Consider the following 17,125-nt stretch of genomic DNA (forward strand, 5'->3'; position numbering starts at 1 on the left):
TGAGCTTCGGCTGGTCAGAGGGCGAAAGGTGACCTGAGCCTCGGGACTCCAAGTACTGGTCATCTAAACAAATGGAATTTTGTACCTACACTTTAGAGAGAAGGAATGATCCTTTGGTTTGTAGCCATGGTCAAATCTTCGAGCCCACAAATGCATTACAAGAGTAGAAAACGTCCGCACTAAAACAAAAACCTTTCATTATTTTTTCTCGAAAAACAAAACTGTAAGCTATTTTGCATTCTTTTTAGTTTCTCTCTCTTTTTTTTTTTTTTTTAAGTATCTGATAGCACGGCCATTAAAGACAATCTCTAAAAGTCTTTGTTGAGCATCAGAATGAGACAGCTGGGATATTGGCATGAGGAAATGTTCAATCTTGTCATTTTGCAAAAGGAATTCATATTCATAATTAATGAGGCTTTTGTCCATGCCAGAAAGAAAATCTAAAGGCTCAACTATGCTTAAGTAAATTCTACCCAAGCCAACTGCAATACAATTTTATAAATTATAGAGCAACAGGGAAGAACAAGATTTTATGAGTTGTGAGCCTAAAGAAAAAGACTAACATACTTCAAGGAAGAAATCGGCTTAAAAATATTAATTTCTGAAAGGATGGCTACATTTTTTTCTCCTCCATAAAAGAAACAGTATTTGAAAATTTTAACATCCTAAGAAAAAGCATGTATTTGGCCATCACTACATGTATTTGAAAGATTCAGTAAGTCTTTGTTTCAGTCTTTGTTTCTGAGTGTGTCAGATGGATGCCACCAGGAACAGAACCAGGACCACCATTATCAACCCAAAATATCAACTAAAAATAACAAAGATGCGCAGATAAATACAAAAGTAGCTTTGGTTCCAGAGGCACTACTATGCAGATATCGGTGGAGAAGTAGAAAATTCTTAAATACTAGGGAAACATTTCAAAGAAATTTCCTTAAAGATAACTTTTCTCATTATGTGGCTGTTGAAGAAATACACAAAGATAAATCAGTGCTAGAGTAAAAGCTCATCACTGACCAAAGTTTTATTCAGCAACAACCATGTTGGGGGCTAAGGATATAATGATGAAAAAAATACAAAACATCGGCAGGGTGACTGCCAGATACTAGTGGAGGGAGTGGACAAGAGGAAGATAGGGATTACCTGCTTAATGTGTATGGGCTTTTGGTTTTTTTGTGGTAAAATATACCTAACGTAAAATTTAGCATCACAGCCATCTCTTTAAGATTTTATTTTTTAGAGCCATTTTAGGTTCATAGCAAAATGGAGAAGGGACAGATTTCCCATATACGCCCTTATCACCACAAATGCACAGCCTCCCATTATCAATATCCCCCACCAGAGTGTACATGTGTTATAACTGATGAACTGACTCTGGTACATCATTATCACCCAAAGTGCACAGTTAAATTAGGGTTCATCCTTGGTGTTGTACGTTCTGTGAACTTGGACAAATGGATAATGTCATGTATTCATCAGTATGGTATGACACAAGAGAATTTTTACTGCCCTAAAAATCCTCTGTGCATTATCACCATTTTAAAAAAAAGATTTTATTGGGCACCTGAGTGGCTCAGTTGGTTAAGCGACTGCCTTCGGCTCAGGTCATGATCCTGGAGTCCCAGGATCGAGTCCCGCATCAGGCTCCCTGCTCGGCAGGAAGTCTGCTTCTCCCTCTGCCCCTCCCCCCTCTCATGTGCTCTCTCTCATTCTCTCTCTCTCAAATAAATAAAATCTTTAAAAAATAAAATAAAAAAATAAAATAAAAAAATAAAAATTAAAAAAGATTTTATTTATTTGAGAGAGAAAGAACATAACAAGCAGGGGAAGCAGCAGAGGGAGAGGAGAAGCAGGCTCCCAGCTGAGCCAGGAGCCCGATGTGGGGCTCAATCCCAGGCCCCTGGGATCATGACCTGACCGAAGGCAGATGCTTAACCGACTGAGCCACCCAGGCACCCCAACATTATAACCATTTTTAAGTGTAGAGTTCAGTGGCACCCCAACATTATAACCATTTTTAAGTGTAGAGTTCAATGGCACCCCAACATTATAACCATTTTTAAGTGTAGAGTTCAATGGCGTTACAGTATATTCACACTGTTGTACAACCCTCACCACCATCCACCTCCACAACTTTTCCATCACCCTGGGTGCAGGGATTAATCTGAGGTGATAAACATGCTTTGGAACCAGACAGAGGAGGCAGTTGTACAACACTGTAAATAAATGAAATGACACCAAACTATTCGCTTTAAAACAGTTTTATGTTATATGAACTTCATCTTAATTAAGGAAAAAAAAAAAAAAAGACAGGGCACACCAGCGTGCTCTGTAGTGTAATCAGTGAATGAGTCCTTGCCTTGAAGAAGCTCAGAGGTTCGTAAGGGAACAGTGATGGGCAGGTGGAGCCCAGGTTCTGGGGTTGGAGCAAAGCAGGGCAGCCTCTAGCCCAGTTAAGGACCAAGAAAAGGCTTTCCAGAGGAGAAACTGCCTGAGAGCAACCTTAGAGGATCAGCCAGGGTGTGTGTGAGAGAAGGAAAGGAACATTCCAAGTGAATGCCAAGGTGGGGAAGGGGAGATTCCCCAGGCCGGGGGCATGCGAGAGGCAACTAAAATTCTCAAAATTCATTTTTTAAAAATGGTAATCATGTCAGGTGATGGGTTTGTTAATTAACTTAATCATGGTCATCATTTCATGTCTAAGTATATGAAATCATCATGATGTACACCTTAAAAAAAAATCACAACCTAAATATAGTTATTTGTCAATCATACTTCGATAAAGCTTGAAAAAAATAAAACATTTAAAAAAATTCATTCAAGTTACCATTACAATACCCCAAATCTAATAGCAACATAATATAATTACATGTAATATTTGAATTATGTAAATACTCATTTATAAACAAAAAAATAAACTGTATTAGTAATAAACAAAATAATAACAGAGCCCAGAGAATAAAGGGAACTTTTAAAATGTCAGAGGTCTTTCGGAGGAAACTTAGAGACGTAAAGAGATCCAGAGGCACAGGCAGAGGTAGGAGACAGGGCAAGCAACAGTGGAATCAGACAGGAGTGTTGGTTTCTAAGAAGAAGCCAAGGAGCCACCGGTCTGATGTGGGCAGGACCCCCAGAAATTACGTGACACAGGAACACATGACCTTGTGTCATAGCTGCTGGGGGCTTTCAGAGCCACAGCGTCAAGCGAGCTCCACGATCACCCTGACAGGCAGGGATGGCCGAACCCACTGTCCTCCATAGACAACAAAGCTGAGGTGTGTCCGATCGGATTGATCCACCAAGGCCACCCAGATGTGACCGGGCAGCACCGACCTCATGCCCGCATCCTGACCCAGGCTCTTCCTCTGCCAAGCCACCTCTCCGTGAAGGAAGCCAGCCCAGCGGGAACGAAAACCCTCCGTTCGTCTCCACCACTGTTCTGATTCAACTTAATCTTTTAAAACACTATGCATATTTTCACACTGGGAAATGACCTTCTGTTGAAAAGGAGCAATCTTTTTTGGTAAGATGTGGACTCTTCACAAAGTTTTATCCACGACTTAGCACAGTGGTCATTGCTCGGATGAAACAATTGCATGACCTGTCAAACTTCTAAAATCAAAACACGGTTATAAATAACTTAAAACCTAGCTTAAATGAACCAAGTTCTCCACAACTGCGTCAAGAAAAGGCACAGCCATGATTCCGTCAAACCGCCATATGAAAATACCTGAAGGGTCTAGTTCAAAGGTTCTCTTCAGGACCGTTTTAACCCCCAGAGGACAATGTTGAGAGACATTTTCAGTTTTCACAAGTGGGGGATGGACCAGGGATGCTGCCAAACATCCCACAATGCACAGTCCTAACAAACAATTATCCAGCCCAACATGTCAATAGTGCCACGATGAAGAAATGCTGGTCTCAATCCCGAGATGGTTCTATATATACAACTGATCTCTCAGGTGGAAAGAATGTGGGACTGAGGGTCACGCAGAGCAGACACACACTCCAGGCTCTGCGGCTTCGAAGTTGTGTGACATTTTAACCAAGTCACTGCGAGTCACCAAGCTGGTTTCCCTTGTTTGCAAAATGGAGTTGCTACCACCTCAAGATAAAGCAGCTGGAGGGCTAGTTGAATCCTCAAGGCCACGGCTGGACTGAGATCCCCACCACCTGTGACAGGCAAAGGCTCTGGTCCATCTTGCTGTTTCTGAAGATCATCCACTCCCAGCATTTGCTTTGTACAAACACATTTGGAAAAACAGATGTCAGAGCACTAGGCGTCCATCTAAACAAGGTTGGGGCCCATCTTACTCTCCCTCCATCTCATGGAGTCTGTTCACAGGCAGTGGGAACCTGGGGCTGGGTATCTGCCACCTCCCTGGAGGATGTGCTGTAGGCCCACCTGTGGCCAGTGACCGATGGGCCACCAAACCACTGGGAAGTCAGGAGCTGTGTTCACATGGCTCATGAGACCTTCCGATTCTCGTACAAGCAGCCCATCTTGCACTTGGCTTTAAACCGTATTATCCCAATGAAGGATCACTCTCATCATCAGCATCCGCCTTTCAACAAGCACAGATGGCAACCACGTGCTCAACTGGCAAATCCAGGGCTAAAATTCAGGCAAGCTCTCCAGGCTCTCTGATCCGGTTCTCTGGGCAGGTTCTGAGAGAGAGGGGTCAGGAAATGCAGGAAGGGGGGGAGGGGGCGGGGAACATGCAGAAAGCTGGTCTTTTGTCTGCTCTCAAGCCCTTCAGACAAATCAAACGGACTCAGCCAGAGTCAACGGGATAAAGGGCCATGTCAGCCCGCCCTGCCGTCATTCCCAAAGAGAAGCCTACAGATCCCCCGCTCAGGGCAAAGGTTCCACTTTCACCACCTCCCCCGAAATTCTTCTGTATTTTATCAGATACCTCTTGGCCACCTCTGGGTGACACTCATGAAAAGGGTGCATATTAAGGTCTCTTTCTACCTTCGCAGAAATAGCATTTTTTTAAAAATTTGTAATCACTCTGGGGCGCCTGGGTAGCTCAGTCGTTGGGCGTCTGCCTTCAGCTCAGGTCAGGATCCCGGGGTCGTGGGATCGAGCCCCGCGTCGCACTCCCTGCTGGGCGGGAAGCCTGCTTCTCCCTCTCCCACTCCCCCTGCTTGTGTTCCCTCGCTCACTGTCAAATAAATAAATAAAATCTTTAAAAAATAAAAAAATAAAAATAAATTTGTAATCACTCAGATTTTCCCCCCTCTCCTTGTTTTAAAGGGAGAAGCATCAGCATTGTATTGGACTGTGAAATGCACTCAAACGCAGCTCTAAAGGGAAGTACCACCCAGCGGCTGGATGTTAGTTTCCATGGCAACCAGGGTCCCCGGGCCCTGGCACACACAGCAGGAAATGCTGCAGATTTCCACAGCAGGATCTTTTACTAGAAATAAGAGTCCCGTGGCAATTTTAAACGTTTGGGAATCAAAAAACATATCATGTGTGCGACTGTATGTGGGCGCATGTTTACGTGCACACACGCGTGGATGGAGGTAGATTTGCAATAAGACAACGCAGACGAAAGAAATCTCGTTATTCTTACAGATAAATATGCTTATGTCAAATATAGCAATATGTTTTTGCTCCAAATTTAAGCAAAACAGCCCCGCCTCGAACAGACACAGAGCTAAAAGAAAACAAAAGCATCTTCCATTAGAAAAACGAAGGACCAAAATAGAAGTGGAAAATGGCTTTCGAAAACCAGTTGACCAAGGGTCCTGCGGAAACAAATAAGCAAACAAAAATCCTTACAAATAATCGACTGAAAGCAGAGATTTTTTTTTCCCCACAGCTCATGTTATTTCCTACTTGAATATCCTTAGCATTAAACCAAGGGACAAAGTGAACAAGCCGTTTACCATGCGGCTTTCAGGGGAAACCAGGAGACAGAAGGCTAGCAGGACAACCCCCCTCAACCGTGAGCCCCTTCCAGCTGCGTGGCCTTGGGCAAGTGACTTTGCCCCCTAAAAATGAAAAGGTTGCACCAGACACTAGGTGGTCTATAAGAAAAACCCTGTACCATCTTAAAAATGAAAGACCACAGGGTTAGATTAAAAAAACAAAAAAACTCCAGATCATTCTCACCTTAAGCCACAGATAGGTTTCTAAAAGTAGTGCATAAAAATCGAATTTCTTTAAAATGTATCAGAAGAATATCTTTTGAATAGTCTGTATTCTCAGAGCTGTTTCTCAACATCCTATTTTTTTTCCCCCTCCAGGAGAGCACACATGTACAGTTAAAGTGATAATGTCAGTTCAGAGGAGTTTTCATACCTCGTGCAAGTTTTAGGCTGGGGCTTTATCAGAGGGAGCGGAGAACAGGCAGCTTGCAATCAGGCAGAATAGGCTCATCGTAGAAAAATACTAGTTTTGACAACTTCAAGTGTCTTCAAGTTCACATTTACATTCCAAACGGTTATTTTTATCTGAGGTGGGCAGACCAGACCAAGTTCACAACTCTATGGCAAATGATCTTTCCCATGAAAATATTGTTTAAATTAAAAAAAAAAAAAAAACTTGCTTCATCTGTATGAACTAAAATAATTGCATCCTCCCATGAATGCTAATCCATATTTTACTCAAGTAACAACCACATGGTTGTATGCAACAGCAGGGTGGGGTGGAGTATTAGTTATTAAGCCAAAACAAAGAACAAAGGGAAAGAATGAGGATGGAGAGGAGAGAGGGAGAAGGGGGAGAGTCCTCAGGGCTCGTGTACAAAATGCAGACAGCCGGGCAAGCTGGAAGGATGGAACTGCTGAGCAAACCACTTCATTATGTAAACTGCCTAACGACACAAATAACGACGCTGCACAGATCGACCCAGTCACCCATAAAAACACACATCCTCTCCGTGCCTGGACCTTCCTCCCTGCCGCCGCCATCGCCTTCACCCCCGTGTCGAGTATTCGCCGGCATTTACTAAGGCTGCTGAGGTTAGACAGAAACCAGCACACATCACACTCAAGCATCGTCTGGGAAAATACACTGGGGCCAAACAGGGTGATGTCACTGAGCACGGACAGATGTTTCTCTCGGGTTAGTGGTGGGACAAGCCTTAGCAGGACACACGGGCTCCGGGGTGGAATTCGGACATCCCCAGCTCTCCCTGTTACGTACGGGATTTCAGGATGCTGGTGACATCCTGCTCCAGACACCCAGGTAGGCTTACGTTCAAGTGGGACTCATGTTCGTGCCTTTGAGGCCAAAGCACAATAACCACCGTTGCAAGTGTCCTTTCAGGAAAAGAGTGAAAAGTCAAACACGGCACTGGCGGGACACTGGCTAACCACAGTGAAGGTGGTTCGTCGCAGGCAACTGTTGCCACTCAGCCAAACATCAGTAAGAAAAGGCCACCTGTAGAGCGGGGAACAGTACTGCTGGTCAAGCATCAGTTTTAACATTAAGGAAAGATCAGTGGGATCAGAAAGGATGGATTTCATTCTATCACCAGTAATGCCCAGTTCAGAAGATCCCAATCTCCTGGAATATACAAATTGGCCCACCAAAATAATTGCATATGTTAACACCCACCTCTGAACTCCTACAACCAAAAAACAGAGGGGGAAAAGGGAAGATTTTTTAAAATTTATAAAATATATTTAATAAACATATGAATTCCTTTATTTCTTGTCCTTACCTACAGCGTGATTTGTAAAAGAAAAAAAAGTTTAAAATACACATGCCTCCTTACTATGCTAGACTCAACACCAAGGCTGAATTTCATATCAAGAGAACCAAAAAATAATCACGTTTAAAAAATGGAAAATGGGGGGCGCCTGGGTGGCTCAGTCGTTAAGCGTCTGCCTTTGGCTCAGGTCATGATCCCAGGGTCCTGGGATCAAGCCCCACATCGGGCTCCCTGCTCGGCGGGAAGCCTGCTTCTCCCTCTCCCACTCCCCCTGCTTGTGTTCCCTTTCTCACGGTGTCTCTCTCTGTCAAATAAATAAATGAAATCTTTAAAAAATCAAATTAAAAAATAAAAAATGGAAAATGGTAAGACAAACTTCACCTTCATAGGGCCACTTTTATGTTTTTTAAAGATTTATTTATTTGAGAGAGAGAGAGAAAGAAAGATTGCAGGCATGTGAGCAGGGGGAGGGGCAGAGGGAGAGAGAGAATCCTGAAACTCCCCTCGGCGCAGAGCCCAAGTGGGGCTCAATCCCAGGACCCTGAGATCATGACCTGAGCCGAAATCAAGAGTCAGACACTTAAATGACAGCGCCCCCGCCCCCTCACCATGGGGCCAATTTTTAAAAAGTTGTTTTATCCCAAGCAGAATGTGTAAGCTTAAATGTACTGTGGTAATGAGTTAAAATGACTCAAGGTCTATCAGAGTGGAAAAGCATCAAAACAGTGAAACCCACAAGCAGGTATGCATTTATGAACCCACTTAAAAAGGCATTATGTTTTTACGTCATCCCTTTGTAGGTCAAAGACAACTCCAAAATCTCTCTAGGAGATGGAGAATTTATATCCTGGAGTGGTTTACATAATAGGCACACTTTTTAGCTTAAATATTATTATAAAAAGCAACAACTTACAAATTTTTTATTTGTACTTCATGTAAGATTGAGACTATGACAGGTATTAAAATACAAAAATAGGGCGCCTGGGTGGCTCAGTCGGTTAAGCGACTGCCTTCGGCTCAGGTCATGATCCCGGAGTCCCGGGATCGAGTCCCACATCGGGCTCCCTGCTCGGCGGGGAGTCTGCTTCTCCCTCCAACCCTTTCTCCTCTTGCGCTCTCTCTCTCACTCTCTCTCTCTAATAAATAAATTTAAAAAAAAAATCTTTAAAAAAAAATAAATAAATAAAATAAAATACAAAAATAGATGGATATGTACTCCTACACACGCACACATTTCAGCATGGAGTGGCTTGAGAAGCTGATGGAAATTCCTGAAGCTACTATCCCAGATTGGGGTGCAAACAGCCCTCAGCAAAGTTGTAAGTTACATATAATTAAAATTAATTAAAATGTAAAAAATCAGGCATTCAGTTCCTCAGTTACACTAGCCACATTTCAGGTGCCCAAAAAACCACCTGTGGCAAAAGTAACTACCATATTGGACAGTGAAAACGCAGAACATTTCCAGCATTTCACAGAACAGCCTGGCCCAGACTAAAAGCTCCACAGGGCCAGGACCCCACAGCATACACAGCTCCTGTCAAGTCCTGGCACTGGGCCTGCAATTAAAGGGAAAACAAACAAAAAAGAAATAGGAGAAAAAGGTGACTCTTTCTTTGCCCGGCCAATTTCCCACTTGAACCAAATACAAATGTTCTTCTTCTTCATAGCTCTGTTCTTACTCCCCACACCTGCCAACATCACACCAGTGAGACTTTTCAAAATCTAACTACCAGAGGGGCACAATGTGCCTAGGGGTTCCTCAGCATAATTCATGGGAATCAAAATCAAGAAGTCAAGTTCAGGGGCGCCTGGGTGGCTCAGTTGGTTAAGCGACTGCCTTCGGCTCAGGTCATGATCCTGGAGTCCCTGGATCGAGTCCCGCATCGGGCTCCCTGCTCAGCGGGGGGGTCTGCTTCTCCCTCTGACCCTCTTCCCTCTTGTGCTCTCTGTCTCTCATTCTCTCTCTCAAATAAATAAATAAAATCTTTAAAAAAAAAAAAAAAGAGAAGTCAAGTTCAAAACCCCGCAAATGAAAAGTAATGGAGAGTTTCTAGGTCATCTTCCATCCAGCATACCTAGACTCGTGTTTAAAAATATGAGAGAATACAGCTGCTGGTCCATCCACCCTGCAAGCTATGAAGTGTTTCACTTCAGAAAATTTTTTTTAATATCTCAGCAACTGTTTCCTGGGCACCTAAGATGTGCCAGGCTCCAGGAAATCAGAGCTAAGGTGCCCCTATTATGGCTATATACAGGCTCTAAGCAAAATTAGCCCCTGCCAGGTTTCCATAAAACTCCCTCTCCAAGGCTCCAGAAGATGCTTTATGCTAGACTCCTTTCTCTCCTATTATCTGGTAAATCCTCAGAATAAGATCATCAGAAAAATTAATACACGACCCTTGAAGTTTTCAAAACAAACTAAGCTCTTAAAAAAAAACACACACACAACTGAGCTTGTTTCCCAAAGACTTTTAAGTTCTCTCTTTTCCTAAAGGCAATAAAATCTCAAAGACAGTAACCAAAATAACCATTCATGATCTACCGTCATATCTAGAGATGAGCAGATTGCTGTTTTAGAACCTTTTATTTTGAATCACTGAATGGATTTGTCGACATTCCTTTAACTAGAATATTCAGTTCCAGGCCTGTGAGAAGGGCCTTATGATTTTTTTTTAAATAACCCCCCCACCACCCCCCAGTTTGTGGCTGAGGAGCTTCCTAGGTAGAAATCATAAGGCTCTGATTACATGAAAGAGTCTGACCTGAACACCAAAGTCAAGCCAGAAGTTAAGGGCCAGTGAAATCTCAAACCACCTAGTTAAAATAAAACTCAGGAGCAAACAAAACCAGTCTGGCTGCCTCTTGGAACAGCTTCCCAGCACCTCCTCTCCGAGAAGGGAAGATTCTCTCTCTTCCCTGGGCCCAGCCATTCACCCACCTGCCCCTTCCTATGCCTGCATCATGAAATTACTTGGCCCTCTTCAGCTACAAGAAATAAGAAATCACACATTCCACACCAGACTGGACCTCAGGGAGGGGGGTCACCACAATGTAAGTTCTGAACCCCCATATGGAATCCGACCAAGATCCCATCCCACCAGCTTCCTGCCCCCAGGGATGACAGCCTTCCTCACCCGGATCCATTGAGGACCACGCTAGCGTGCTCACTGCTGTATACGCTCAGTCATTCATTCATCAAACATTGTCTGCACTTTGCCAAATGCCAGAGAGCCACTGAGCATGTAGGTGCCCCGGCTCCTCAGAGAGGAGCTGGATGCAGGCCTGTCCTGGAGGGGCCTGCATCCTAGTACGGAGCCGGGGATGACACAGGGAGCCAGAAGCACGTGCCGCAGAGGCCCTGAGGCCCGAAGTCTCCCTCTACCTGGTGACCATCGGTATCATCAGTGACGCAACTGCTAACCTGGCTCTTGGAAAACAAGCAGCAAATCCTGGAGCATCTAAAGGGGGCGGACGGGGGCGGAGGGAGAAGGACATTCCAGGTGTGGAATGCACACACATGCAAGCAGACAGGGATCAAAGAATTTAAGGGCTTCAGGGCGCCAGGAGCATTTCTCTATGGGTGCAAGTGCCAGCCACTGGCAGAGATGCCGCTGGACAGGTGGCTTAGGCAAGAGGCACAAACCTCGCCGGGGAGTAAAATCTCCCGAGGAACTTTAAAAAATCTGAGATTCCCAGGTCCTACCCACACCCACCTGATTCCACAGATACAGATTTCAGGGCCCTGCCTTGTATTTTTTTAAAAAAAAGGTTTTATTTATTTGAAAGAGAGAGCAGTGTGAGAGAGAGCAAGAGAGCGCAAGCGAGAGCGTGCAGGAGCAGGGGGGAGGGGCAGAGGGAGAAGCAGAACCCCCACTGAGCAGGGAGCCCCCCCATGTGGGACTCAATCCCAGGACCCTGGGATCCGCAACCTGAGCAGAAGGCAGACGCTTAACTGACTGAGCCACCCAGGCATCCCCGAAATCTGTATTTTAAAACCAACTTCCTGAGCGATTATGATCCACGCAGTCATATCTGGAGACCACAGCATTTAACAAAATGTATACTAAAAACGTGTAACATACACTAAAAACACATCACTATTTGCAAGAACCACTACTGCTTTATCCAGCGTAAGCCCCGGAGACTTTCTTCACCAAAGCACAGAACCTCGGCAATCCAGGCTTGCTGAAGATAGTGCACCTCCGGCCAACTGGGCCTCGCGGGCGGTCCTAAACGTTCCAGCTTCCACCTGCCCTCCTCAAACACACGCTGCAGGTCTGAGTGGGGGCCTTGATTTTTCTCTTCTAACCCTCCCTCTCTCCATAATCCCATGCTTAACGTTGCTTCCTCTACTCCTTTGTCTCCAGGGCAAAAACTGGAAAGTCTAAAGATAACCTAGGGGAGAGAATTTGGACGTCCAACTTCATTCATATTTTATGGACTTAATAGGGCCAACAAGATTTTTCAAATCATAAAATATTAGAGCGAGAAAGGTTCCTCATGATCATCTAGGACTCTGTGTCCTAAGAAAACCCCTTTGAGAGTTGGGGAAATTAAAGCCCTGAAAAGTGAAATATACAGTAGTCCCCTCCTTATCCATGGTTTTGCTTTCTGCGGTGTCAGTTCCCCACAGTCAACTGTGGTCTGGAAGCAGCTGACCCTCCTCCTGACAAATCGTCAGAAGGTCCAACAGGAGCCCAACGCTATGTCATGGTGCCTTCGTCATTCCCCTCACTTCACCTCATCACGTAGGCATTTTATCATCTCTCATCATCACAACAAGTATGGGACAAGAAGATGTTTTGAGAAATAGAAAGACCACATTCACATAATTTTTATTATACCATATTGTTATGATTGGTCTATTTTATTATTACTTTTTGTTGTTAATCTCTTACTGAGCCTAATTTATAAATTAAACTTTATCATAGGTATATACATATAGGAAAAAACAGTATGTAAAGCATTCGGGACAATCCCCAGTTTCAGGCATCCAGTGAGGGTCTTGGATAGTATCCCCCTTGGATAAGGGGCGGGGGATGGAGGGGCTGCCTAGTTGGCAAAACCAGAAGACAAACCCAGGCATCACAGTTCCCAATCTAGGTTACTCCAAGGTGCCACACAGATTCTTCTAATGCATTCAGGATCAAGTAACTTTAAAAGCAAATATAAGCTTATACTAAATCCAGGAGCTCCTTACATAAGGAATTATAACTTAATGGTTAAAATCTAGCTCTGGGCCAGACTCCTTTTACCACTTACTGGCCATGTAACCTTGGTTTAGGTTAAGTTCTCTTTATCCTGACTTCATCACCTAAAATGGAGATCACAAGCACTGTATCTCACGTTATGAGAACAGACTCAGCATATGTGATGCTCTTAGAACAGAGCCCAGCCCGCATTACTATTCAATAAAGGTTAGTTGCCATAATTTCCAACATCGAAACCATGCCCACTCTTTTAAAGTGATGTACAAAGGCTTCTGGACATTAAAGATGATCTAGTCAGCTGGGGATCCATTTCCTTTCTTCATAAAATCTTAAACTCCTCACTCTGGGTTTGGTGTATCATTATCTAAACAGCCCTGAGATGGTTTTTCAAAGCTATAAAGTAATTACATAGGCACACAGAGGCAACCAGAAATGAAAGTCACACAGCATTATGCTCTTCAAAGGCCCTTGTGGACACAACCAAACAATGCGGTGGTGCAAAGGGCCAGTGCTGACTAAGGCGGAGGGTTTCATCAGCTCAGTACCCCTGCCTTCCAGTCAAACAGGAGGCAGGGCCCAGTGTGCAAGGACATACTCACAGGTGCAGGAATCCTATTCCCCAAGAGGTGCTTCTGCTGTCCAGAGCTAAGATGCCCTCCACCCCAACCCCCTTAGTTTTTTTTTCTTTTTTTTCTTAAATAACTCAGACAACTGCATACCAGTCAGTCCAACATTTCTCAACTCCAATGACAGGTCGTTTGCTGGTCCATCATGGACACGAAGAAGATGGGGACTCTGCTCCACAAAGTCTGGCATTCCATGCATAGCAAATGCCTAGACACTAACTCTTTGTGGTCAGTAATATGGGAAAAGGTATACTCTCATGCTAAATACAAACTGTATATTCATTCCAGAGTGCACAATCAACAAAATATGAAACTGTACTATGGATTATGGTGCTAATAAACTCTTAAATTCCATTATGGTTTAATTATTAATATAAATACACACATATAATAGCAACTTATACGCATTTGTATAATGAACAAAATAGAGTTCTAACATATTTCCACATCCTATTTAACAAGTTACATAATGAGTACATTAATTTTGCTCTTATAGTGAATAGCTTTAAAAGTTTTTCCTAAATAAATTGTATTAATAGCTAGTGCAAAATATTAGCTAAAAAGGACAAAGGAGGGCGCCTGGGTGGCTCAGTTGGTTAAGCGACTGCCTTCGGCTCAGGTCATGATCCTGGAGTCCCGGGATCGAGTCCCGCATCGGGCTACCTGCTCGGCAGGGAGTCTGCTTCTCCCTCTCCCGCTCCCCCCTCTTGTGCTCTTTCTCTCTCTCACTCTCTCTCTCAAATAAATAAATAAAATCTTTAAAAAAAAAAAAAGGACAAAGGAATTTCAGAGCTTTGGGAGACAATATGGAATGCTAATATTTTGGAAACCAGAGACATGCTAACTTGAGATTCTGGATGCCTGTCCAAAAGAGATGCACTTAAATTCCCTTCTAGCACATTGAGCAAGGACTCAAAAAATACATCCAAAAGCTCTAAGCAAAAACAAACAAAAAAAAAAACACAAAAAACTGGACTTTTGCAGAGGGTAGATATCAAACTGCAAACCATATAGAGTCACAGCCTTTAATAAGCTTAAGTCCAAGTATATTTGCTGCTGACCAAAACAGTTTGAAGCAATTTCTACAGACCATTTCCGTGGAGATGCACACACTTTTAAAAACAGATTACACACAGATCTCCCAAAGGATGTATACATGGGCATTAACTGCTGCATGGCTTGAAAGAGCAAATAAATGAGAGAGATCCTAAATTTCCATCAGCAGCAGAATGCTGAAACTGTGCTGTATCCAGACAATGAAATTCCGTTTGGGCGCTAGAAAGAATGAGGCCGATCCACAGGTATGGACATGGAAAGGTAACTGTAACGTACCGTGTAGTAAAAGCACGGAAATGTGTTCTTTAGGGGCTACCTTTAGATCATCCAGAAGTACTTTACTCCATGTACCATTCTACAAATCGTTCTGCAACTAGCTTTCTTCCTCCCAGACGTGTTTAAGCACGGAAATGTGTTCTTTAGGGGCTAACTTTAGATCATCCAGAAGTACTTTACTCCATGTACCATTCTACAAATCGTTCTGCAACTAGCTTTCTTCCTCCCAGACGTGTTTATACACGCAAAAAAAAAGTCTATAAATGATGCTCAACCCAATCCCTGCCAGGGGGCACTGGGAGGGTGGATTTTACTTTACAGACTTTGTTATATGAATTTTTTAAACAAAAGTGCATGGTCTAGGTTTTTCCATTTTTAAGTTAAAAATAACTTAATAAAAATCACTTATGATGCTTGTTGACCATACGAGAAGTGCCTTCGTGTTTCTCTTATCACCTCTATGAAATATACCTTCTTTGTATCAACCATACCCTTTTTAGGTCATGTGAGAGTTCTCACCCTCAAGAGAGTGCACAGGGATTTCTAGAGATCGCGAGATGTAAAGTTATTCTGGCATCGCTAAAAATGACCTGAAATCAAGTGGTTTAAAAATACATCAAAGCAGGGGTCTGTTCACTGTGACATTATTTGTCTTTTGTCATGTTCTTCACTTCCAAGCTGCGACTCCACCTCCATCACCGCCACAGAGAGGCTATTCTGGTTTCTTTCCCACAGACAGTTGCTCTGTTTGTCCTCCCTGAAGCCATGAGACTTGCAGGCCCTCCGCTTTCCCACTGAGAGCCACTCCAGGGAGCAGCCTCTGCAGAAACCCCAGTTCCTGCTGTCGGCAATTACGGGAACTTGAGGGATGCTGCTCTCCTCCATCCTTGAGGGTCCCATCAATAATTAAATATAAAAATATAAAAAACTTGGGGCGCCTGGGTGGCTCAGTCGTTAAGCGTCTGCCTTCGGCTCAGGTCATGATCTCAGGGTCCTGGGATCGAGCCCCGCATCGGGCTCCCTGCTCAGCGGGAAGCCTGCTTCTCCCTCTCCCACTCCCCGCTGCCTGTGTTCCCTCTCTCACTGTGTCCCTGTCAAATAAATAACATCTTAAAAAAACTTTAAAAAAACAAAATATTAAAAAATTTAAAAAGAGAAAATATAAAAAACTTATTAAGAATCACAGAGTCTCAAAAATGCAACGCCAGCGATCTCTGTCCTTTCAAATAGTAAAGCCATTCTTTTAAGGAAGACACGTTCTGATGGCCATTCTAGAAAGACATCAGTGTGACTGACAAGCCCAGTTCCAGAGACCACTGAAGTAGACTATTTGAAAATAGACTCAAAAACACTAACAGTGGTGATGGTTGGCTTAAATGTTGCAGAATCTTTATAGTATCCAAGTAAAAAGAGTACAATGGACACATGTCTACTATGTAAGAACTTTTTAAGGGATTAAGATACGAATTAAGACTCCTATCAAGCTGACAAACCAGATCAAGTCCTTCTAACCACTGCTCTGGTACCTCCATCACATTCTCCTAGGGAACCTTTCGAAACACCGTTGGTGTCTTGGAAATAAGGGGAAATATTACCTCCCCTGGGAGAACCTCGACTCCCTGAGCTGAGCTAATTGCTCACTTTTCTGTATTCCCCCAGCACGCTTCTCTACTACTATTACTGTACTAAACATATTACTTCTACCGCTAAATTCTCTATTCACACATCTCCTCCCTACCCCCCACTCAATTGCAAACCCCTCCAGGACACGAAGAATAAATAATATATTGATTTTTGTGGTCCCATAATAGTACCTAAAATATTAGCAGTTCTCAAGTTTCTTGAATGAATGAGAAGTATCCTCACTGCAAATTCATTTGAATATTTAATTAGACACCGATGGTAAAGGGGTACCAAATGAAACCCGCTGGAGGTATCCATCATGTGTTTCAGAGAAGCTAAACCCTCGTGGGACTGACAGCAACCCCCCCAAAACTCACCCCCAATACCCATGTTTTCCAGTGTTACCATGACAATGAAGAGACAGTATACAAGCAGACCCAGAAAAACAAGGCAAAAAAAAAAAAAAAAAGAAAGAGGCAGGAGAGCTTCCCTGCCTGGGAATGAAAAGGAAAGCACCCCCCTTTGAACAGGGTCTCCGTGTTACGAGTGATGTTGTCTTTCTGACAATGGCGGTGGATAGGGGAGCTTCATTTTCTCTCTATACCTCCTCTCTTGTTTTTATTCTAGTCACTGAAACTTAAAAAGTTGCACAAGATTTCCC

The 17,125-nt window shown here is 43.5% G+C and overlaps 1 protein-coding gene across 3 annotated transcripts in view; it reads right to left on the reverse strand.

Annotated features, from left to right (window-relative positions):
* MTSS1 (MTSS I-BAR domain containing 1) overlaps window positions 1–17,125 on the reverse strand; it is a 160,731-nt gene that overhangs the window by 116,301 nt on the left and 27,305 nt on the right. The window lies entirely within an intron of this gene.

Source organism: Mirounga leonina, unplaced genomic scaffold (genome assembly GCF_011800145.1).
Source record: "Mirounga leonina isolate KUSES-001 unplaced genomic scaffold, KU_Mleo_1.0 Mir_165, whole genome shotgun sequence".
NCBI classification, from domain to species: domain Eukaryota; kingdom Metazoa; phylum Chordata; class Mammalia; order Carnivora; family Phocidae; genus Mirounga; species Mirounga leonina.